The sequence below is a fragment of the Muscardinus avellanarius genome (assembly GCF_963383645.1).
Source record: "Muscardinus avellanarius genome assembly, chromosome: 17".
NCBI lineage: Eukaryota > Metazoa > Chordata > Mammalia > Rodentia > Gliridae > Muscardinus > Muscardinus avellanarius.
Genome location: NC_137803.1, coordinates 16,264,089 through 16,287,692, shown reverse-complemented (window position 1 = coordinate 16,287,692; position 23,604 = coordinate 16,264,089). Strand labels below are relative to the sequence as shown.

At 43.1% G+C, this 23,604-nt stretch overlaps 1 protein-coding gene across 1 annotated transcript in view; it reads right to left on the bottom strand.

Annotated features, from left to right (window-relative positions):
* CCBE1 (collagen and calcium binding EGF domains 1) overlaps nt 1-23,604 on the bottom strand; it is a gene marked incomplete at both ends in the record, with an annotated part of 229,651 nt that overhangs the window by 140,284 nt on the left and 65,763 nt on the right. The gene's annotated exons all lie outside the window — the stretch shown is intronic.

The window sequence follows — 23,604 nt, the reverse complement described above, 5'->3', positions numbered from 1 at the left end:
TAGAATGCCTCCAGGTACAATCCCCAGTACCACCAAAAAAAGACTTAGGAGTTACTTTGAACTTGAAAATGGGAAAATTCAAGGTTCCAGAGACACACACCTGGGCAATTAAACTATGAAAAAAAGGGAAGGCGGCACTGGTTAGGAGAGTGGTGATTTGGGGATGGATGGGAGCTCTATGTTTTAGGACATGGCACACTGCTGAAAATTGTCTTGACCTGGGTAATAGCTATGAAGGTGGAAGCCTTAGCCATGCAGTTGTCTTGATCAGCACCCTAGAACTGCGTTTTTCACTTTACAATAACAATCTTTTAGGAAAAATACTACATTTCAGTCCATTTCTCGGTTATCCACATGGTTTATACACAGGCATTCTTCCAATCTATAACGTTTATTCTGCCACCCGGTACAGTTTTGTAACGCATTCCTTCCGTTAGATGGTGCATGATCAGAGAACGCCTTCTAATTTTCAGATTAGTTTAAGAAAAGCATGAATAGGTGGCTTTAAGCATCGCCAACTTCTGTAATGCATTCCAGTGCCAAGTGTCAATTCTCAGTCACATGCTCCCTCAGCTGTTTTAGATGATCTGCATCACAACCTCCTTCAGTAGCATCGACTATGAAAAGAGGACCCCCGCCTCATTTCAAAAAGGTAAAAGAGGCCTAGTGTTCTTACATAAGATAAGGCCTGAAGTTTTGTCAACTCCCAGGACACATTTGTAATCTTTATAATCCTGGCTGCAGGCAGTTTTGGCTTGAATATCCTTAGGATTCTTGATTTGTTCTGGCATTTGAACATCTAAAACAGTTACAGGGAGGAGGCTTCTCAGATTGTCCAACTTCTATCAGTTCATTGTGCAAACTAACCAATAAAGTCTAGTGCATCAGTTATGTCTGACAACTCAACTGATCACGAAGTAGCAATCTCAGGTTGGAAAAAAAGCCATAGGACTTCTTGGGTACCGTTTCTCTTTTTGTGCTTTTATTGGTACATTATAGCCTCACATCATAATGCAAATCATGTTGACAATGACATACATGCACATACTCTTGGTGCCCCTCCGGATTTCCCTCCCTCCCAATATAGAGTACCCAGAGATTGACGTTATGATATATTCATAGGTATACACAGTCTATGGTAGTAGACTTAGGTAGAGCCTAAGTCGTCTTTTGCTCTTACCCTTCTATCTCCTCCCTGGCTCTTGAGTTTTCTCATCTGGAGTTTCTCTTGTATCCCAATGATTCCCTATCCTACATAGATTAAACAGATGACCCTTCATTCTGTGGCTAGTCTCAATGTTCTCCGGGTCCTTTCATTTTCAACTGATCTGGTTGATTAGGTGGGTGTCCCCCTCCTCCCTCACCACTCCATGTGCATCCAATGTGTGCTCAGTCCAAGAGGAAGGACAACCTTCCTTTACAGAGGACCACCAGTCTTCGGTCAAGGGTATACAAGTAGCTGCACTCCCCTCCTAGAATATCCAAACACGTTCTTAAGGTTCACTTGGGTACCTATTTTTTTTTTTATTTGCAATACTGGAGATGGAACCCTGGGGCATTCTACTTTCGATCTCTATCCTTGATCCAATTATTTGTAATTTTGAAACAAGGTCTCACTGATTTGCAAAGGGCCTAAGTAGCTGAGGCTGGCCGTGAATGACCATCCTATCTCAGCCTCCCCAATGCTGGGATTACAAGCATGCACCACCATGCCTGGCTTACTTGGGTACCATTTCTAAGAGGAACCTTCCCATTCCAAACATACTGTCTTACTCATTCTTACTTTGTACATTTAAGAAGCCACACCAACTTCTTCCATTGCCCCAGACCCTGGCAGAGCCATATGCTCTCCCTTAACCTCCGTCTCTAATCTGGATGAGGAGATGGGAAATGTTTACTGGGGAGCCAAGGCAACCTCATGAAAAACGCCAAGTTTCCTCATGGTTCTCATCACCTTGGGGCCCTAAAGGGAGACCAATTTTGTTTCCTTATCTTCATTAAGATTCTTATAAAAATTTTTGAAAACTTAAGATGTTTATTGGTGCATTGGAGTCATACATCTTAAATGGTATACAAGATGGTATAGGCATACATGCTCTACATGGTAGGATCCATTCTCTTATTTTAATTCAATATACCTCCATCTGATTATTTTGCTTACACCATAAAAGGATGAAGTAAACATGAGATCTGAATAGAGTGACTGTTTGCACTGTAATTTCCCTCCCGTTTCTATAGGGGAAACAGTCTTTTTCAGAAGTATAGCTTTGAATATTTTAGGGTTTTGAAGAAGGGCACAGCCAGGGCAGTATGACTGAACCAAAGTTACGAACACCTGAATCTACCCCCCCACCTCCCGAAGCCAAGCTAGCCTAGGTCACAGTGGCAGGAGGGACTTCCTAAATTCAACTTGCCACATCATCGATTTTCCATGAACATGAGAGGCTTAACATAGAACCATTCATGTCAATTGACGATTTGGAAACTAGTTCCATTTTGGCATCTGGGCCTTAAATAGATGAAGAATTCAGTGTTTCAGAAGCACGCCAGGACTACGCAGGCTGGCCCTGGTTCTTGGCCACAGCACATTAGCAGAGAGGGTCTCTACAGCAAGTGACTTCTGTTTTGCTACCTATGCAACATTCATAAGTCACATTCCCTAAACCTTGAAGCCCAGGGTCTCACAACTGATCCCAAGGAGGGAGTTCATCCTCGTCTCCCAGTATTTAGTAGGATTGGGAGAGTAAGGGTGCTATGAAGCCTTGGGTTTTAGATATAATGGAATCAAAAGGACATTGTGATTCATTCCATCAAAATAGAGCTCAGCTAATCAGTATAAAGCCACAGGCTTTAGTTTATAATAAGTCATATAATTATGATTAAGTTATAATAGTGATGGTACTGGGAAGGCCCACTAGTACCATGGAGGCAAAATATCTGCTAAATTGCCCAGGGACAAGCTCCCAGCCACAACCTCACCAAGATAAGCTAATCACCCAAGGCCATGGGGAACATGTGCACAGCTCCATGGAGACAGATGAACAACAGATGAGAAACCTATGCTCTGAAAATATAATTATTCAAGTCATCTCTAAGAAGGACAGCATCTTCTATTCAACCACTGAAAGTTTTCCAGTGAGTTTGGTGTTTTGAGCGGGCCGGAGTGATTAGGAAAAAAAACAGCTGATTAGCCTTGGTTACCAGTTCAGACACAGGCAGGCTGGTAGATTTAAATCTCATCCCTACCACGGACCAGCTGTGCAAACAGGCTAGTTCTCTTCTCTCCCCAGGCCTCATATCCAAGATGTAATAAAAATACCTGTCAAAAGTAAAAGTACTTGTGTCTTATGAGGTTGAGAAGATTAAAGGAGCTGATTCCTATATAAAGCAATTTGCACCACTGGGATCCTAAAAGAGCCCAAGTAACAATAGCCATCAATGTAACACAGAGTATTGTATTTTCTCCACAATATAATGCAGAGAAAAGAAACTGCCAAGTAAAAGAGGCTAAAAGGGAGAAGCATGAACTATAGAGTAGTGCTAAGAAGAACGTGCCGACAGTATACTAGTCAATCTTCACAGCAAATCCACGAGGTCTTATTACTATCCATTTACAGACAAAGGATTTTAGCTTAAAGATTCTAAACCTGGCTACCCAAGGTCAAGATGGCCAAGGTTAAAGAGTCCAAAATGTGTGAGGTACTTCCTAGCAATTGTGAAGGGTACAGAGTTTACCTCTAATCTCTTCAAGAAAAAGAGCGGTAATTTCAAGAAAATGAAGAAGTAAAAAAAAAAAAAAAAATCCGAGGAAGGAAAGAGGGGCAGTGGAGGTGAGGACCAAGGTGGACATGCTGCTCCTTCAGCAGCCACCCACCCCCTTGTTCAATAATGATGCTGGAGAGGGCAGGCTGAGCAAAGACAAGCAGAGACCAAAGGGGTTTACTGCCAGGCACTGTGTGACCTGCACACACAGTGATTTACAAAGCTTGGTGAGGCGGGCACTAGAGGGTGAGCTGCACAGAACATCCCCGTTACAAGGATCACACAACCCCTGCCATGATCCACACAATTGCCCACCATTGTAAGCAACAGCAGTAGTATTTTCTGGGTTTCTTGGTGCAGGCCTGTAATCCCAGTTCTTTGGAGGCTGAGACGGGATACTCAGAGGTGCAAGACCAGCCTACATGTCTATCAACAGATGAACCACAAAAGCCTGGTATATACACACAATGGAGTTTTACTCATCCATAAAGTTACACCATTTTCAGAATGAATAGAACTTGTAAATATTATGCTAAGTGAGTACACACAGTCCCAAAGAACTAGATGTCTTTTTTTTTTTTTTGCGGGTCTGGGGATGGAATCCAGGGGCATTCAACCTCTGAGCTACACCCTATCTTTTCTTTATTTTGAAACAAGGTCTAAGTTGCAGAGGGCCTCACTAAGTAGCTGAGGCTATCCGCGAACCGTGATCCTCCTGTCTCAGCCTCCCAAGTGGTTACAAGTGTGTGCCACCACACCCGGCTATATTCTCTTAAATATGGAAGCCAGAGAGACATTTGAAAATAAGTTTAACATCAGATACATGAACACAAACTCCAGGGGAATGACCGGTGGTGACTGGGAGAGAGATAAAGTCAAAGAATGCAGAAATAATGCCATCAATGTGTGCAAAATTAATCCCAATCTTAAATACTTGTGGGGTAAAGGGTGGGGAGAAGCCAGTGGGTGCGTGCATTTTTCTAATATGCTATACCCTACTGTTATGCAAAGTTGCAATGCATCCAATAAAGTAAGACCAACCTCAGCAACATATTGAGGCCCCTCTGCAACTTAGCAAGATTGTTTTAAAAAGAGAAAAAAGGCTAGGAAAGTAGCTAGAAAGTAGAATTCTCCTAGAGTTAAATCCCCAGTACAGAAGAAACGAACCCCACACACCAGAAACAGCAGTGTGTAAATTGCTGGGTTCTCCATCTTAGTGCTATGGATGAAGGAAAAAACAGGAAGCAGCGGGATCAGATAAAGGCTGCATGATGAAGGTTAGATGATTACATTGTGAAGTTTCTAAGTTTTATTAGGTGCCAGGCCTCCTGGTGGGTACCATTAATTCCATAATCTTTGAATTAATGAGCAAATTTAAGATTTTATTCAAGTTCAATTGAGAGACCAGTAGCTTGCGTTCCGGCAGGCATCTAGAACTAGTTACTGGAGAGGACAAAAATGACAGATTCTATCACGTCAAGGCTAACACAAACAGCAACTGCTCCCCTACAATTTCCCAGTTCTCATCACAACATAAGGTGTTAAGTTCATTAAGTCTCATGTCCCTGGGTGCCCCAGAACCAATGTGTTTCCTAAGGCACAATGGGCAAGGCAACATTTGATCCCAGATTTGGGTTCGAGTCCCAGAGATGTCACTTTCCATGAGTTTTTATCTGTTCCATTAGATCACTAATTCCTGCCTGAAGAATTAATATAGGCAAGACATATCCTAGGGCTTATGGAGAAACCAGAACCATGCATATGACAGGCTCCTAGATAAAGGCATTTCTAAATTGGAAGGAGTTGGTGGCCATTGACAAGATTTTAATAGAAATAGTCTATGACTTTAGACATCTCTGCTAATAGATGGGGGAAAAAAGCCAGTCACTTCTGGGTGCTTCCATTTCATCCACTGTTAGAAAATAAGTCATTCCAGCCCATAGAGCTTGGACGAGCTTTCAAAGGAAACCATCTCTGCAGGTCAAGAGCTCCTAGGTCTTGCAGGTGTACTGTTTGTACATGACAATTGTCAGGTAGGGCTGGGGAAGTAGCTCACTGGTAGAACACTTGCCTGGCATGTGCACAGCTCCAGGGTTGATCCTCAGCACCAAAAACAACCTAAAAAAATACATTAAATAAAACACCTGTCATGTGTTCCTTTAAATGAGTTTAGTAGGTTTCACTGAAGGATGATTAAGGTGAGGATTTTAATGTACCCCAGTCAGCCCAGGCCCTTCATGCCCCTACATTTCCTTTCTCAAAAACACTTGGTTCAATGCTTTTAAAAAACTTAATTGTACATTGGATATGTATGTATAATATGTAATAAGTCAAGAGTTAACATTTTCAGCTCCTTAACTTTTGGTAACAAGTACTAAATATCACAGTATAATCATTTAGACTTGGGGTGTCCCCCAGCCCTCACAGAAATGGGGAGGCAATGTTGAAAGCAGGGTTGGTTATAATCTCAGCTGAATAAATTCATTGCAATCGATTTATCTGGGTGGTAGTCCAGGCAGTAGGGTATGTTTGAAGGTGGGTCTCTGGGGGTAGTGTCTTGGGGATTATATATGGCTCCTGTTTCCTTTCTCTCTTGCATCCAGTTTGCATGTAAAGAGCAATATCTTGAGCTCTACACCCCCATTCTCTTCCCACCGTCACGATATGCAGTTCCCGACCTCACAGACTGAACCCCAGTATCTCCAAGGAAAACGGAGCAAGTCTTCCTGTTATATGGTCGGTCTTTGGGACTGTAACTATGAAGATGCTAATGCAATATGCAATTCTCGTGTATATACCTTTCTCATTCCAGTTGCTACATCTCCTCCAACCAACCACTCTGGGCCACTCGTTTTTCCCTGAGCAGAGAGCCACGTAGTCTGCTGCCGACTCCTGACCTCTCATCCCCAAGCCTCAGAATTCATCTGAGATTTCAACCATAGCAGGGCATAGGAAGTAAGAATGTATATTTTTCTTATTGTTCATCACTAAACTTGTATTTAAAACTGGGGCCTACTTTTTATCAGTTTTCTTTTAATTGCTTCACCCAATAGTGCATTATATGGAGGAAGTATGTCCAGCCCATTATGTTAATGGAATTGAGAATATGTCCCGCCTTTAAGCCAGGTGTTTTAAATCTCCAAGATTTAGGAAACTATCTCCCCCACCATACATACCCTTCAACATTCTTTTTGCTTCATTTTTCCAGAAGTCCTTTTGTTTGCACTACTGGGGGTTAAACAGAAGGATCCTTTACCACTGAGCCAGGGATTGAACCCAGAGGCATTCTATCTTTGATATATACCCCTAAATCCTATAATTTTTAAATCAGGTCTCGCCAACTTGCTGAGGCTGGCTTCGAACCTGTGATCCTGTTTTAATCTCCCAAGCACAACCCAGGCCCTTTTTATCTTGAAACAGGGTCTCGCTCAATTGCCCAGTTGCCCTCCAAAATGTGATCCTTCGGACTCAGCTTCCTAGTAGCTGCGATGAGTCATGTACCACCACACCCAAGCTCCCCGAAACTTTGCTTCTCTCATCTTTAAGTCAGAAAATTCAACCACTCAGCTTTCTTATATAGAAAAGTTAAAATACCCCCAAGTATGCAACTTTTTAAAATAAACAAGATTGGAAAAAGTATTGAAAAGGGAGCCAGCTCTGAGAGTACCCATCATTTGCAAGAGACTATTTGTTATTATAAATGTGAATTCTACTTGGCTTCCTTTACTAACCACTGCATAGTTTATTAGTTTAAAAACAAAGAATGTATATTCTCAGAATTCAGGATCTTTCAGGATGAAAAGGTGGTGCTGGAGTAGTATGGCAAGATACTTTTTCATTTTTATCCAGCTTCTGCCTTTCAAACACCCCAGGCAAGAGAGTTTGTGAGGTTCCCTGCATCCTTATCTGGTTCTACTTCCATCATGATCCATTAGAATTGCACTGAAGATTCAAAGCACTGACCTGTATTTTCTTATTTCATATCCCTAGTACTCATGTGCAGCAAGGAAATTTGATATAAACCCACTGGATAGATGAATACTATGGTTTGGAATACTGTTTGTCCCTTCTCTAAGGTTCATGTGCTGGAGGCTTTGGCCTCAGGTAACAGAATTGGGAGGTGGTAGACAATTGAGAGGTAAGGCCAAGTAGAGGTTTCTAGATCACTAGGAACTGTGGCACTCAGAAGGAAATACTGGTCTGATTTTTTTTTTATGAAAGCCTGAGCCTGGGACAGGTATAATAGCCCACACCTATCATCTCAGTACTTGGGAGGCTAAGACAGGAGGAATTACAGGTTTGAGGCCAGCTTCAGTAACTTAGAAAGGCTCCTAAACATAATGAAATTTTTTTTCAAGGTAAAATTGGGCTGGGAGTGTAGCTCAGAGATAGAACAACCTGGGTTTAATCAGTACCCAGCCAGGTGTGGCGGTACACACTTGTAATACCAACATTTGAGAGGCTGAGACAGGAGGATCACAATCCACAGACAGCTTCAGCTACTTAGTGAGGCCCTTTGCAACTCAGAGAGACCCCGTTTCAAATAGGGCTGGGGATGTTATTTCAGAGGTAGAATACCCCTGGGTTCCATCCCCAGTACCACAAAAAATAATCACCAGTGCCCCTCTTCCCTCTGCAAAGCCTGAGCGTCCCTCTGTGTTGGTTTGGAATGTGTTCTCTTGCTTTCATTGCCATTACCACGGTGCAGTGTAGCCAAGAGGGCCCTGGGCAGGCCTGAGCCACAGCCAGTGCCATGACCCTTAACTTCTGAAGCCGAGCTAAGTCTTGTTTTCTTAAGTGGCCTTGGGCTATTTTGATACAATAGAAAACTCACTGATAAGTGAATATATTTGCCCAGCTACCGAGACCTGGATAAGACTACACCACGCTATGAGAACAGAACACATGTAATACAGAAAGGACAATTACAGAACAGGACACTATAGACAGAAGAACTCGAGTCCTGGCTGGGTTGAAGTCTTGCGAAGGTGCTGTCATACTCGTGTGACCCCGTAAAATGATTCCTGGGAAACCTGGACATAGGTAGGACTAGGAGAGTGATGGCCACATAGGGGGACCCACAGAAAAACAGGCTCAATAAGGAGTAATATCAAAGGTCAAGAGTGGCTCAAGAAGTGGGAATTGTGGATATAGCTCATCTTGCCCTAAACCTGTAGGACCCTGAGGTCAAGGGGGGAACAGGGATACATCAAGGTGATATGTTTCAAATTCTAAGTCAGCATATGTGGTCTCACAAAATGAAAGTATACCAGCGCTTAGAAGCTCAGATGTCAAGTCAGCCATTCCTGGGGTCAAAGCCCAGGTTTGCACTGACACTGCTTGGCCACTCTGATCAATTTCTTTCTTTCTTTTTTTTTTGTGGTACTGGGGTTCCTTGATTCCTTGAAGCCCTTCTACCTCTGGGCTACACTCCCAGACCTATTTTTGGAAACAGGGTCTCTTAAGCCAGTGCGGCTGGCTTCGAACCTGCGCGATCCTCCTGTTTCTGCCTCCCAAGCGCGGGGATTACAAGCGTGCGCTACCACGCCTGGCTTGCTCAATCTCTTTCTAAGATGAAGTGGTAATGCCCAAATTGCCAGGTTATTGTGGGAACTAGAGCAGAATTGTCCAAATTGCACTCATTTGCTCCCAGAAACAGAATACTGTTACATATGACACACAGAAGGCCAACAGGACAAAATATTTCATTTTTTTGTGGTACTGGGGTTCCTGGATGCCCTTCTACCTCCGGGCTACACTCCCAGACCTATTTTTACATTTTTATTTGAAAACAGGTCTCCTAAGCCAGCGCATGTGGCTGGCTTCGAACCTGCGCGATCCTCCTGTCTCTGCCTCCCAAGTGCGGGGATTACAAGCATGTGCCACTACTCCCGGCCTCAAAATATTTCATTTTAAACTGCCCCTGATCAAATCCAGGGTGCTCACCTACCATAGCCAATTGATCACCAGTTATTTAGAAAATTCCAGAATGGCTGGTAGGTGAAACAGACTCCAGAAGCGTCCAATGTCAGGGCATGGAATTTGGTCTCTGGGGTTTAGACTTTTCCAGCAAGTAGATCAAGAAATGAGAGAAGCTAAGTATTCCAATAATTCATGAATTAATGTCAACTGGGTCATGGCTGAAAGGTTTCAGTAAATAAAGGTTTTAGGTCCTTGGCTGAAAGGTTTCAGTAAATAAAGTTTTTATTTCTAAAATAATCAGTCTCTTCCACCCCTGTGAGGCAGAATTTGGCCTTTAGAGATAAAGATGGCTTATCTCTCTCCATAAGAACATCTGATTTAAATAGTCTCTGCCTTTATCCAAGAAGTGTCTCTTGCTTCAAGACCTTTCACTTTGTGGGTTATTCAAGTTTTTGCTCATCTTTAAGTAATTACAGAATTATCTACTAAATAATTATATGTTCCTGCATTGTTATTAAATCCAGCAAGAACACAAAATGAAATTGGTATTCTCTTCCTACTACAAAGTTATTGGTTCTTCTTTCTACCCCAGAAAGCTTTTATCTTTTGTTAAACATGCTGATTTTTAGGAGGGCAAAAGAACCTCAAACTCTTTTTAAATGAATAAGTTACTGAACAAGAGATAAGCAGTTCAGGGGAAAAGGGGCTGTGAGTTAGCACCCAGTTTCTAGGTTGGAGATTTAATGTTCTGTTCTGACTTCAACAGAAGGTCTGACTTCTGTGCCTTAATTTCCAGAAAGCGATGATGCTGTAAGGTTTATCTTAGAAGTGGAGTGTAAAGCCTAATGCTCCGTGCATATGCCCATTGATGCTACCTGTTTTAAGTGGAAAGTGGGTAAAGTTTTCTTTCTCTGGTAATTAATCTCATAACAGGCAACTGGGGGATGACTTAATGGAAAAAAAAATGGAAAACTTTCCCAAGTAGGACCCTCCATACTGAAAGAGGACCATTGCTCAAGGGCCACGCCAGGCTGAAGGAATTGTCAATAGAGTCCCCTGTACCCCAGCAAGGAGGATGAGACTCTGTTGCAGAGGGCTGGGCTTTCTTCAAAACAGAGGGTCAGTCTTCAACTGACCCTCTCCATACTACTGGAAAAATTTTATGTTTTAGTGTTCTTTCTATAATTACAAGGACAGTCACTTTGACTTAAAAGGAAAGCTAAACCCTCTCATCTACTTTTATAACAGAAATATGCTTAACAAGCTGATAAAGGGGGATTTAGTAAGGAAGAAATAATTGTACTGTATGTGAATGCTTCAATAGGCATTTGCTTCAATGTCCAATTTAAACACCCATTTCTAGGGATAATCTTGCAATTCTTTAGGACTTGATGCTTGAGATTTTTACTAATTGAACTGTGCACTGCTTTTCTCTCAGCATTAAATGTATTTTCAGTCCACACTGAGTCTCTCAAGACATCATTCACTCTTGGTCAGTTATCACTAAGGCTCTTGAGAAGATTAGATGGAGCAAGATTCCCTTTTACCCAGGGACTGGCCAGATTCTGCCAACTCCAGACCAACCTCAACATAGAGGTAGACTCGGCTTCTAGGCCACCACTACCCAACCTGCTGGAGGTAAGCAGGGCCCTCCATGGAGCAGTTGGTGACAGTGTGTTCCAGCACAATGAGATGGCAGGAGCTGGCAGATATGCCCGGTGGGGCACTGGGATGGGAAGGAGGAGTCTTCAAAGACACAAACTTTCATCTTTTTATCACACCTTTAACTTGTTCTAGCTGTGTTAACAAAATCCTTTTCAAGTTGCCAAGGCTGATGGGTCCTCCATTTGCTGAAAGCCAGTCACAAGTCTCTGCTGATGCTCAGAGGACACAAGTTCTTTAAGGACAGCAGGTGGATGGATGAGCGGAAGTGATAAACTGGCCTCTGGCACACAGGAGAGCATCTCACTCTGCAGAGCAGCTCTATGGTAGGAACTACTCAAGCTGACCCCAGAAGGACAGGTAAAATGGTCAATGTGGACACAGAATGGAAGAGGTGATTCAGGGCAAAGAAAAATAGGCTCTGGGATAACTCATCAGCTGCCAGCAAGCCAGCTCACCTGCCACTTGGGTGGGTTACTTGGTAGTACGTGAGAGATAATCAGAAACTAAGATATTGCCAGAAAAAAATGGTAGAGCTTAAAAGAGTCTCTATTGTCTCCAAATACCCAGTACGGTCGCCTACTTAGAACTTCCAGGGATCACTTCTGCCTCTCATGATCCCAGTGAAACATTCCTAGGTAGAATCAAACACTTTATATTCCCAGAAAACTCTGACACTTAAAAGACACACATGGATCAACAAAGAGAAGGAGCTAGAGGCGGCTCCAGAGCCCAGAGGACTCCTGCTGCTCAGGAGTCAAGCCTTGGGGCAGCCTTTCTTCCTAACAGCATTTTTGGAAGGAGAGTTAAAGCAAGAAGTGAGGTGGTACAGTGAATTGCTGCTGGGCTAGGTCCCAGCCAGAAGCCTGCTGCCCGCAGAAATCAGGATGGACGACTCGTTCCCTATGACCTTCCTTAGATTCCTGCCAGAAGCATGTTACCTCCTCAGTGAGGGTGATGGTCTTAACTCCTGGGGTGCATCAGGATTAGACTCCGCCTTGCCCCGAGGTTAAGTGATTGCCACCCAAGTACAGATTCTTCAGTACTACAAGTGTAATTCTTCACTGTTCATTACTTCTCAAAATAATCCTGGACCTCTCCAAGGCCACAATTACACTTGGACATCTTAGGCATGCTTTATGAGAGAATTGAGGCAGGACTCCCACCAACTCATTCTTTACCTCCTTGGGATGGAACTCCTCAGCTCTGACAGGGACACAGTGACCCTGTCACAGAAAGAAGGCGTTTGTGACGAAGAAAACATGTCCATGCCATGAACCACAGAACACACGCATCAAGTGCCGACTTCCTCTGCGCCTTCCCCCCATTTCTAAGTCACACTTTGTTTTTATCATCCACCTAATTAACGAGCCTGTTGTGACATCCCATTATGAGCTGTCTTCAAATAGTAAACATGACTTCTCTCCTGCAAGATGCATCTGGGAGTCCTGCCGCATTCGGGCCATGTTCTAGAGCTCACTGACGAACTTGGGAGGGATTTCAGAAAGCTCTCCTGCAGGCTGCGTTTGAATCTTAGATCTTTTGCTACCCTGGGTGTCTTATAATGAAAACATGTGGTCCCATCTTTTTCCTGAGAAATATGGCTCCAAGCTTGAGTCTTACACTGACAGGGCATACAAGGCAGGAGAAACAGCATTCCGTTTACAGTTGCTCCATGAAACCCTTTGACAGATGCCCACACTTGGAATGCAAAGACAAGAGCATGCTTGTTGCATCCATCAGACTCAAAGGAAAAGTGCGGTTCTTACTCTTAAAAACAAAGGTGGACTCCAAAATCCTTTCTAGTACAACTGGATATGTACAGGTTTTTTTTAAGTGCAATTTTAAGATTGGTTTTAAGTTTGCAGGTTTGGGGCTGCTATCTAGAGAAGTATGTACTAGTCACTGAAGGATGGTGCCAGAGCTCATATAAGACAAGAAAGCCCCCACCCGCCTTTATTTTTATTTTTAGTCTGGTTAGAAGACATACACACTGAAAGAATTAGAGACAGTGAGGAGAGGGCATACAATTACATGCTAAATTGCAGGGTAGGGACTTTAAACCCTAAAGGAATTCAGAAGGACAGATCTCAAGGTAGCCCTCTGACCAGGAGCTTGGAGCAGGGTAGACAAAGGCTGTAGTGGGTAATGATGCTAATCACAGATGTGTGCACACAGGCACAGGTGTGCTCGAGGTGGGGGATGGGTGGGCCAGGTGAGGCTGACCACCAGCCACATGGAGGGAGGGGCACAGGAGCCACTTTCCCACTTTATAAGCAGTGTCAAGGTACCAACTGAAGCATTTTCTGTATTTTGTACCCTTTACAGTGCTTTCTGTATACAAATGTCACTTAATAGTTTATCTTACTTTAGAAGTTACTAATTCAATGCATTTAAAGTTGTAATTCAAATGCCTACTTTCCTCTGGAGAATTAAAGTTCAACTTCCAAATCTTATTCTATATCAGCACATTTTCACACTTAGGCTAGGACTTCAGGAATTTTACTAATATTTAAACTGCATTCTTAAATTTTAAGTGTCCTATTCTTTGTAGAGTACTTCAGTTGCCTAGCAATCTAACTTAAAATGTTCGTATGATTAATTCTTAATCTTACTTTCCAACACTTAAAAGACTTAAGTCTAAGCCTCAATTGCTTTTAAAATTAAAATACAAAAACATTTCTTTCTAGTGGGCAATGTTTTGAGTAATTTTATACATCACTGATATTTACAGTACAGATGAAAGTGGGTGAATCTTCAACCAAAAATAGGTTTTTATAACTTAGTACTAGTTTAAAACACTTTCCCACTAAAGAAATAAGGTGTCCCTAAGCACAACTTGAAGGATTTTAAAATCTTATTGGTGCATTGGGGTCATACATCTTAATAGAGTACAAGATGGTGGAAGCATACATGCACACATCACCCAATTAGCCCTTCCCCAATTCCTGCCCCATTCTCTCCCCCTCCCTCCTCATGCTTGGCTTAGTGATTGGGCTGGCTAGGTTTGCATTCACCAGAATCTGAAACAGTAGACCCTGGGTCCATTTCTCTACATGTCTTTCCCCATTCCCTGCTTGTCATGTTAATGCCATCCAAAAACAAAGATCTACAGGAGCACATCCCAGCACTCAGACAAGTACAGAGACCTCGGCCCCAATTAGCCCCAGCACACAGGTACCTTCCTTCAGCCCAGTTTGCATTCCTGTAGCTCTAAGTCATCTATCCTCAAGGCTGTCTGCCTCTAAGGTCGCCATCCTAGAGCTGAGCAGGTAACAGACACAGGCCTCTTGTCCTCTGTTAACTGGCTGCACAGTGTGGTGACATTCCCCCGCCTCCACGAGTTGATTTTAGAAAACAAACACATGAGACAAACATGTGGTCAGATCTCAACTTCTTAACCCCCCCCCACACACACATCCATAGAATGCCATAGCACATGCTCCATTTCAGCAGGGCAGGGCAGGGCAGGATTGGGATGCAGTGGAGGGGGGAAGCAAAGCAGATGCTTAGTGATGGAAATACAGAACTCCTTTAGCTGCAGGAATATATAAACTAACTGCATGCGCAGCTCCTGCAGGGTTCCACTTAGGCACCAGGACACACTCCGCCATGGTGTGTAGAGTGCAAATACGCACGAGGGGCGAGGTTTCCAGAATAGAGCTCCTCACCTGGAAGCTCGCTGCCAGTCTCCGGCCAGTCTCCAGCTCAGGGCCATGACCCTCTATCCAAGATATAACCTCTATCACAGCCTTTTCACTACTACACATAGGCACAGGTAAAATCTTTCTCAAGATCACAAAGGCACAAGAAACTAAAAGGCAAATCAATACATGGGATTGCATTAAACTGAAGAGCTTCTCTATAGCGAAGGAACCTGTTAAGAACCTCAACCGAGAGTCAACCAAACGGGAGATTTTTGCCACCTACTTCAATAGAGAATATCTATAATATACAGAGAACTCAAATTCAGCACTAAGAAAACAACCCAATAAAAAAACAGGCAAATGAATTTCACAAAAGCTATTCAAATGGCCAATAAATGCATGGAAAAAAATCAACCTCATTAGCAATCAGATGCAAATCAAAACTACCCACTTCCCTGTATAAACCTGTATACATCCTACTTGTACTTTTATTTGAAATCTTCTGGGGGAAAAAAAATCAAGAATCTAGGAAAAAATAACTGCCTTGTTTCTAAGAAGATTCTCACCCTGTAACAATTAGAAACGTCACTTGTGCCCAGGTTTCTTTTCACTCTAATTTTCACCCTGTGCCTTGAGAGTCCAGAACCTCATGTCTCCATTAGACTTCCCATGGTGGGGCGTCCCAGCCAGTCCTTCCTGTACATGTTTGTCCACTCTACCCAAGTGACTTGGGGAACACACAGCCCCACTGCCGTCAGTTGCTGAGCTCAGACCTGGGATGGCTCATCTGCAGGGCCAATCCCTAGGACAGTGACCAGTTCTATTTCTAGTTGTCAGAATCCCTCGCTCTTTGCTCCCTCGACAGTGCTGGTTCATGCACAGTACTCTTGCCTACCCGATTCCTTCCGGATAGAGAGCAACCTTCTATCCGCTCACACACCATTCCTCATTCCAATATCATTCAGTGTCGTCTCCGCTTGTCAAAACTTTCTTGACCAGCTGTTGGGGTAAACAAGTCACTGTATTTCCACTGATTTGGTATATTCTTGACCATATTGCACTGGAAAAGTAGTTACTTTATTTTTCCATGCAATACTTAGCATTTAATCTGCTGCTTTATTCCATGAAGTATGTAATTTCTGGCAGAGAAAAGGTGCTAGATAAATCTTCCTGCCCCACAAACCCCATCTTAAAAGGCAAGATCCATAAGGAACCTTGGTTTTGTTCACTGACAGAACAGCACACGCAGTAGGCATTCAATATTTGCAAAGAAAATAAAGAGATTAAAGTAAACAAGCTCTTTTAGAAAAAAAAAAAGGAGACTATTGTTACTAGACATGTTAATAAACACTCATGGCCATATTGAGACAGAGCTAAGTATACAAATGTCAAGAGTCGGAGCTAGGTGATTCTACTATGGTCCAGTGAGTCACAGACTGTATGACATGGGCACCTGGCTGCCTCCTGTGCAGCACCTACTCCCATCTTTCACCAGGAGACCTGCGTGAGGGCCAGAGGGAGAGCAGGTCTGAGATCCCTCCAGAGAGGCAAGACTGGAGGGCTGTGTCAAACCAGCCCAGCTGCTGCGGAGGCTGTGCAGGGGACCGCATGGAACTGGGAGGGGGGAGGGAGAGGGCTCGGGAGATGACAGATTTAGGAAATGCTTGTTTTAGAGAAAAGTTGGCCAAATAGCAAAAGGAAACAGAAAGGGGAGCCAGAGGTGGGTCTGGAAAATGGTGGCTACGTGATTTATGAGAGATCCCCCATGTGGGTTAAAATGCGCTCTGAGCAAAGAAATTTCAGGTGAGACAGCATTATCTAAGATATTCACAAAGTTGGATCAGCTCCAGACATAGATGGAAAGAACATTAGACACTAAAAATCGGCTGTTTTCTCTTGTCAAAGAACAGATCTCCCCGAGGAGAAACAGGTCTTTGGGGTTAGAGGGAGGCACTGCCACCTTGGCTAGAACATAAGTCTTCTGAAACTCCAAGGATAGGGGCCAAATACTCCTTCCACCCTAGTCCCAAAGACTTTCATCTGTCTCTACCCAACACCGGAAGCTTAGTGCAGGGAGGAGAGCCTATGAAGGTTGAAGGGGTTCCAGGATTAGACCAGTTGCATAATGTTTCCCAGAAACAGATTCCTAATGTAATGACCAAAGAATTTCACACAACGGCCACAGTGTGATAAATGAATTGACAGCTCTCAATTTCAAAGTCCACTCAGAGGGAAGCCTTGGTTTCTGGGCTAAGGACTGATCCTGCCGAGTTGAGCGAGAAGTTCAACAATCCGGGCTTTCATAGCTGCAAACAAGGAAGGTTGCCACCTGCTCTGCCTGTCACAAGAAGGCTGAGAAGCCACCGAGACCATCAACCATGGCTGTATAAGCTGAGTTCTTGCTCCCCCCACCACAGATCAATTTCACAACTCCTATGATGAGAAGCCAAGTATCAATTGTCAAAGTAGAGGCAAAGCAAGGAATCTCTAGGCAATTTGCAATATGGTGGCAATCAATAGCCAAGATATCATGAACCATAGTTTTGCATGTTTGGGAAGGTCAAAGAATTTCTCTGGCATGTCCTTAGGAATAGGGGCCACATGTTTCTTTGCATTTCCTGTCCATACCTGACAGCCATAGGCATGCCTTAACTCCTTTGATGCCAAATGCAAATTTGCAATGCTTATAAATTTAAGGTTGAGATCCTCCGTTGAAAACAAATTGCCTTTGAAGATTGGCACCTGCAAGATTATAAGCTTGGCCTGTGGCAAAGCCATCTCAAGACAGACTTGCTTCTTAGCCCAAAGGTCAAGCTTCAGAGAAACAGAATGGGAGAAATGTGAGAAACAAAGGTGGTGCTATTTAGCGTGGAGAGAAAGGCGATATTCCCTCAGGGAGGCGAATGCCTCTTTGGCCCAAAGCAGGTCATAGGGCAGGAGGCGGAATGAAAGACAAGGCTGCTTAGGGCCACTCTCCAAAGGCTCATCCCAAGGGGTTAAAAGCCACGCCTGTGTTGCTCTAGCTGGCCTTTGATTCAGACTCACCTTTTTTTCTGGAGATTTTTCCACATTGGCTTAGTTTTCAGGCTTGTAAAGCACCTGAATTAGCAAGAACCACTTTCCAGCCAGTTGTGTCCTGGGGGTTACTGAGGTCAAATCTAAACTTCTCAGCACAGGCCTCCACTCCTGATATGTTACTATTTGATCCATCACCCTGAAGGGTGAGGATAAGGGACAGCGCCTGGACTCATTGAGCTAGCGTGGGACTTGCACGTCCTACAGAATGAACCAAGCAGACCAACTAATGGATCATGCCATTCACCTCAAAGATCCGAATAAGTGGATCTAATAATCCATCTAATCTTTCAAAGTAGTTAATAAGAGATGACTCAGTTTGAACTAACTATACTAGATTATGTACACATGTTGGATATCTCCTATAACCATGGATTAATCTTTGTTTTACAGTGGTGTGTGATGTACACACAAAATTTGGAGCAGCCAATGAACTCTAAGACTAACAAAAGAACCTCACATAACTAGAACATACTCCTTATAAAAACTTTCTTCTCTGAACAAAAACTTTAGGGCATTAAAAAAGTGTCTACTTAGGATCAAAGTGCTCATGATTATGTGCCTATGACCTGCTCAGCCTTCTCTTTAAAGCTATAGTTTGATTTAACTTGAGATTAGAGACTTTACACAATTGCATTTTACTTTATATACAGTAAATAGATGTCTGCTACCCTAGATATTATATAAAATATGATTATTGATTTCCAATGTCATTAGGGCTATTAAGTGCTTATAATTACAATTCTAATAAAATTTTATAGTTTCTTAACCTTTAGAATTTTCTTTCACAGTATTTCCAAAGTATGAGGAAAATAACCTTAAAATCTTAAACAATAGCTCCCAAATACCTTTATTTCCAAAGCATCAATAACATTAAGTAGTCACACTGGAAACGAGGCTGCGACCATATATACTTACACAAATCCTAAGATTTCTACCTCTTACTGTTTCCCAGTCACTACTTACTGAAACTGTCATGTGAGGAAATTTTTTTCTTTCAAATTCCACGTCAGTTCTAAGCCTACAATAAATAATTCCTTGTGATACCTGCCATATTACGTAGTAAAGTCACAGATGTAAAGTTCTTTGATTTATCCTGTTCCACTTAACTATTTGGGCCAACAAAAACTGAAGGGATTTTTAGCACTATATTTTTTGTTATCTGACCACATCTCATAATTCTCTGTTTGGAATTTTCTTGCATATTCTCATTGGTTTATGGCCCCGAATGGATTTTAGGCATGTTTTTAAACCCATAGATTTTTAGAACTCCCCTTAGTTGCATGAGAGAGAAAGGCTTTAAACTTTCCAGCTGAATTTATCTTACTGCAATTTTGACAAAAACAATTTTCACCAACTCCTAGAGGTCTGAAGGAAAGACACCTCTTATTTTGATACAAACTATCCAAGCGGGTGGGAGAGTTTACAGCAGAGAATTAGACGAGAGGGTGTGCGTTTCCAGTCCTGGTCCTCTTTCTACAGCTTTTGGCTTTCATCATTCTAAGTCTAGTCAAAAGAGGGAAGAGAATGGAAGAGAAAAAGGAGAGGAAGACAGGATAACGAGGGAAGGAGAACATATACATGCAGAGAAATGGACTCAATCTCTCCACATCATAAGCCCCAACTCCGGGCTTCTTGGGCCACCCTCTTAGGCGTCCTATGAAGTTTCTCCTTCACCTCAGATCCTAGTGCTTTATCATTCTCTCTCCTGGTGTGCTGGAGAGATGATCCTGGATAGAGAGGAGATCCCCACTGTCTGGACCTATACCTGGTTGAATGAGAACTTAGGAGCAGCTGGAACGGGGACCACCTGCAAGGCTAGAAGCCCCATTCTGCTCAATAGACGTTGCCTTGCAGCTGTCAAAAGCCAAGGCTGAGCCCTGTATTACTTTAAAATGAGTTATTTTTAACCTACATGGGCTCGTACACACCCTGATATTGAATGTGGCGGGATGCCAGTTTGTGTGCTGAATAGGAATGGTTTCCAGAGTAACGTCTCTGTGCTGGCCAGGGCTGTCAAGGCGACTGGGTTTCACTTTGCTGAGGAGGAAACCACGGAAGGATCTAGAGTGAGCAGTAAGCTAACAAAGCCCAGGAAAGCACAACCCAGCATCCCAGGTCCTGGCAAAAGTTGCATGTGTGCAAGGACCAGAAAGCCCACAGTGCTCTTAGGAGGATTGCTCAGAACTCCAGAGCCAAACAGTATGTGGCTGGCTGCTGGGAAATGACCCGTCACTCAAGCGGACCCAGCTTGTAATGGCTGAAAACATACCCTGGGCACACCTGGAGGCCAGGAGCTATGACAGCTGCCTCACAGTAATGGCTCCATCAGATGATGCACAGAGGAACGGTCCCTGGGGAGAGGACCAATCGGCCACTGTTGCCCTTCAAATCCAGGCCTAAACTCAGTCGTCAATTGCCTTCAAAATTGGACACTGGAGGTTAGATGGGATTGCTGAACAGCCCACTACACACGGAGAAGGACACAGCAGTAAATGACCCGACACAATGACTGCCACTATTTACTGAGCATCTGTTAGGTTGCAGCCAATCCCCAAATCAACCCTTCCAGAAACATTATCTTCATTTTACGGTGGCCAGAAAGAGGCTCAAAGATGTAGGCTGCCTCATCAATACTTACCATAGGTAAGTGGGCTTGGATCTCCCTGAAGAGAGAGAGCGAGAGCAAGTGTGTGTGTGTGTGTGTGTGTGTGTGTGTGTGTGTGTGTGTGTGTGTGTGTGTTGACGGGGGCGGGGGGGGGCAGTGGTCCTTTATTCTTGTCTCAACACCAAAAACCAAGATCACTAAAGTCCATCGGCTTAACTCCACATGGGGTAACTGGTACACAAGTGATACGTCACAGAATGCACATCAATGTCAGCCTTGGCAGAGTCTTGCCATGGACTTACCCTGGTGCTACACCTAAATGAGATCCAGCACTACCCAACATCCTTGAACCCACCATGCAAAGAAATCCACCCAAATTTGTCCTCCAACTCAGTTCTTTCTGTCCTGTACTGAGTCAAAGCTGTCCCTCAGCATCCTTCCCATCCCTCCTTTCCTGTCAGGCCAGATTTTACCCTTTGTTCTCTTCCCTAGGAGCCTGTAATAAAGGCCTGTATTTGCAGGGCCAAAGCAAGGCTGCCCATCTCAAGTCCTACACAGAAGAAATCATGGGCACAGCCTTTACACCAAACTGTTCAAGAGAGCAGGCTGCCTTTCAACGCAGATGCAAATGTATTCTAACTAAACTGCCATTTCTCAAAATGTATGGGGAACTCATCTACTTAAGTTAATTTTCAGTCTAATATTCTCAGGAGTACAATTCTTTCAGAATTGCTCAGGCTTTTGTTAAGAGTCAAAAGGCCAAGATCTGATAAGAAAAAAAAAGGGACAATATTACTTGGGATTTAAAATGTGGTATGAAGTCTAATGGGGTGGCCTACATCTGTAATCCCAGTCTGTGAGACATGAGGATCACAGGATCACAACCAGTCTCAGAAACTGAGGTCCTGTTTAAAAAAAAAAAAATGATGGAGCTGGGTATACAGCTTGAAATTAGCATGCCCCTAGATTCAGTCCCCAGTCTCCCACACACAAAAAAGGTGTTATAATGTATGGGTCCAACTATGTAACATTCTAGGAAAGGCAAAATTATGAAGTTCATAATAAGATTAGTTGCCAGAAAAGCAGGCGGGAAGGGATGGATGGGAAGAATGCAGAGGATTTTCAGGACTGTAAAACACCCTGATGTTGCAATGCTGGGTACACATGATGCATTTTTACAGTCCCATAGGTTGAGGAACACCTGAAGTGAGCCCTTGTGAGAGCTACAGGATTTGGGTGCCACTGGTGCATGTCAATATAGGGATTATCTATTGTAACTAAGGTACTACCCTGTGGTGGGGATGTAGGCAGTGGGGGAAAACTAGGCTTATGTGGGGACAGGGATGGAAAGACGATTCGAGAAGGTGGTACAGTAAGTTTCCATGAGCCTAAAATAAGACTTCTAAAAATAAAGCTTGTTTTCAATGTGATACAAACTACAGGACCAGGCTCACTGATTTCACCACTTCCACTGCCTATTAACAGCTACCATTATGCAAGTATCTTTGCCAGACCCTTTGAAAGACTTCTCTCTTCAATTAGATAATACTCAATTGCTGCCTCCCATTTTATAAGAATGACAAACAATTACAAAACAAAATCCTAGCATTCATATGAGAGAATAAAAGACCCAGAATAGCCATAGAAATTCTGAGAAGTATTGCTGTAGGCACAATAATCACCAAGTTCAAAAGATAGAGATATAGAACTAGAAGGTAGTGGCATAACAACATAATGTAATGGACTACGGTGTACAGAAAATCACAGCCATGTGATTCTTGACAAAAGATACATTGGTGAAATGACAGCATTTTGCAAATAGCACTGGAAAAAAACCATATATCCATATGCACAAGAGTGAAATAGATCACTATCTCTCATCTCATACAAAAGTCAAAGGATTAAAAACCTAGGAATTAGACCAGAAACTTCAACTGGTATAAGAGAATCTAGAGTCAACTCTCCAACATACAGGCCCGGATATCAATATCCTCAACAAGACCCTTAAAGCTCAGGAAATAAATTGGATAGCAGTAGATTAAAAGGCTTCTGTCTACGCAATTTAATCTACAGATTAAAAGGCATCTAACAGATGACTAGTATGCAAAATGAACAAGAAACTCAAAATTAGCACTACACATTCTCCCTGTATTAGTTGGGTCACTCTGATGCCAATATTGGATAGAACTTAAAAGAGAGGGGGTGAGTATTTGGTGTCACGACTTCAAAGTTTTAGTCCATGGTTGGCTCATTCCAAGGCAGAAACATTACAGTGGTGTAGCAGAGGAAAGCTTTCTGCCCATGGTGGCCAGCAGCATAGCATGGAGGGACAGGGACAGATAGTCTCCAAGGCCACACTTCCAGTGACCCACCTTCTCTAGCCGTAACCCAACTCAACCTTGGTACATTACCAACACATGAGCTTTTGGGGGGCATTCCTTATCCAAACCATAACACAACTCAATAAATGGGTAATTGAACCAAATTGATACTTCTCAAAAGTAGCAGCTAAGTATATGTATAAAAAGTCATATAACCTTAAGGACATTTAAACCAAAGTGTTTATGACTATCTTACTCCAGGTAGAATGGCAATGAAGAACACAAACCGAGGGCAGTGGCACACCCCTGTAATTTCAACAGCTCGAGAGCCTGAGGCAGGAGGATCACAAGTCTGAGGCCAGCCTGGGCAACTTGGTGAGATCCTTTCTCAAAATATAAAGAGCTGGGTTTTAGGTTTAGTGTTAGAGTGCACCTAGGGGTTCCATCCCCAGTAATCACCCTCCCAAAAGAGAAAATACAAATAAATGTTGATGAGGATGTGGCGGAATGGGTACTTATGCCATGAATACTTAGTACGACCACTTTGGATATCAGTATAGGGGTTTCTCAGACTGGAAATGAAACCCAACCCTGCTATACCACTCTG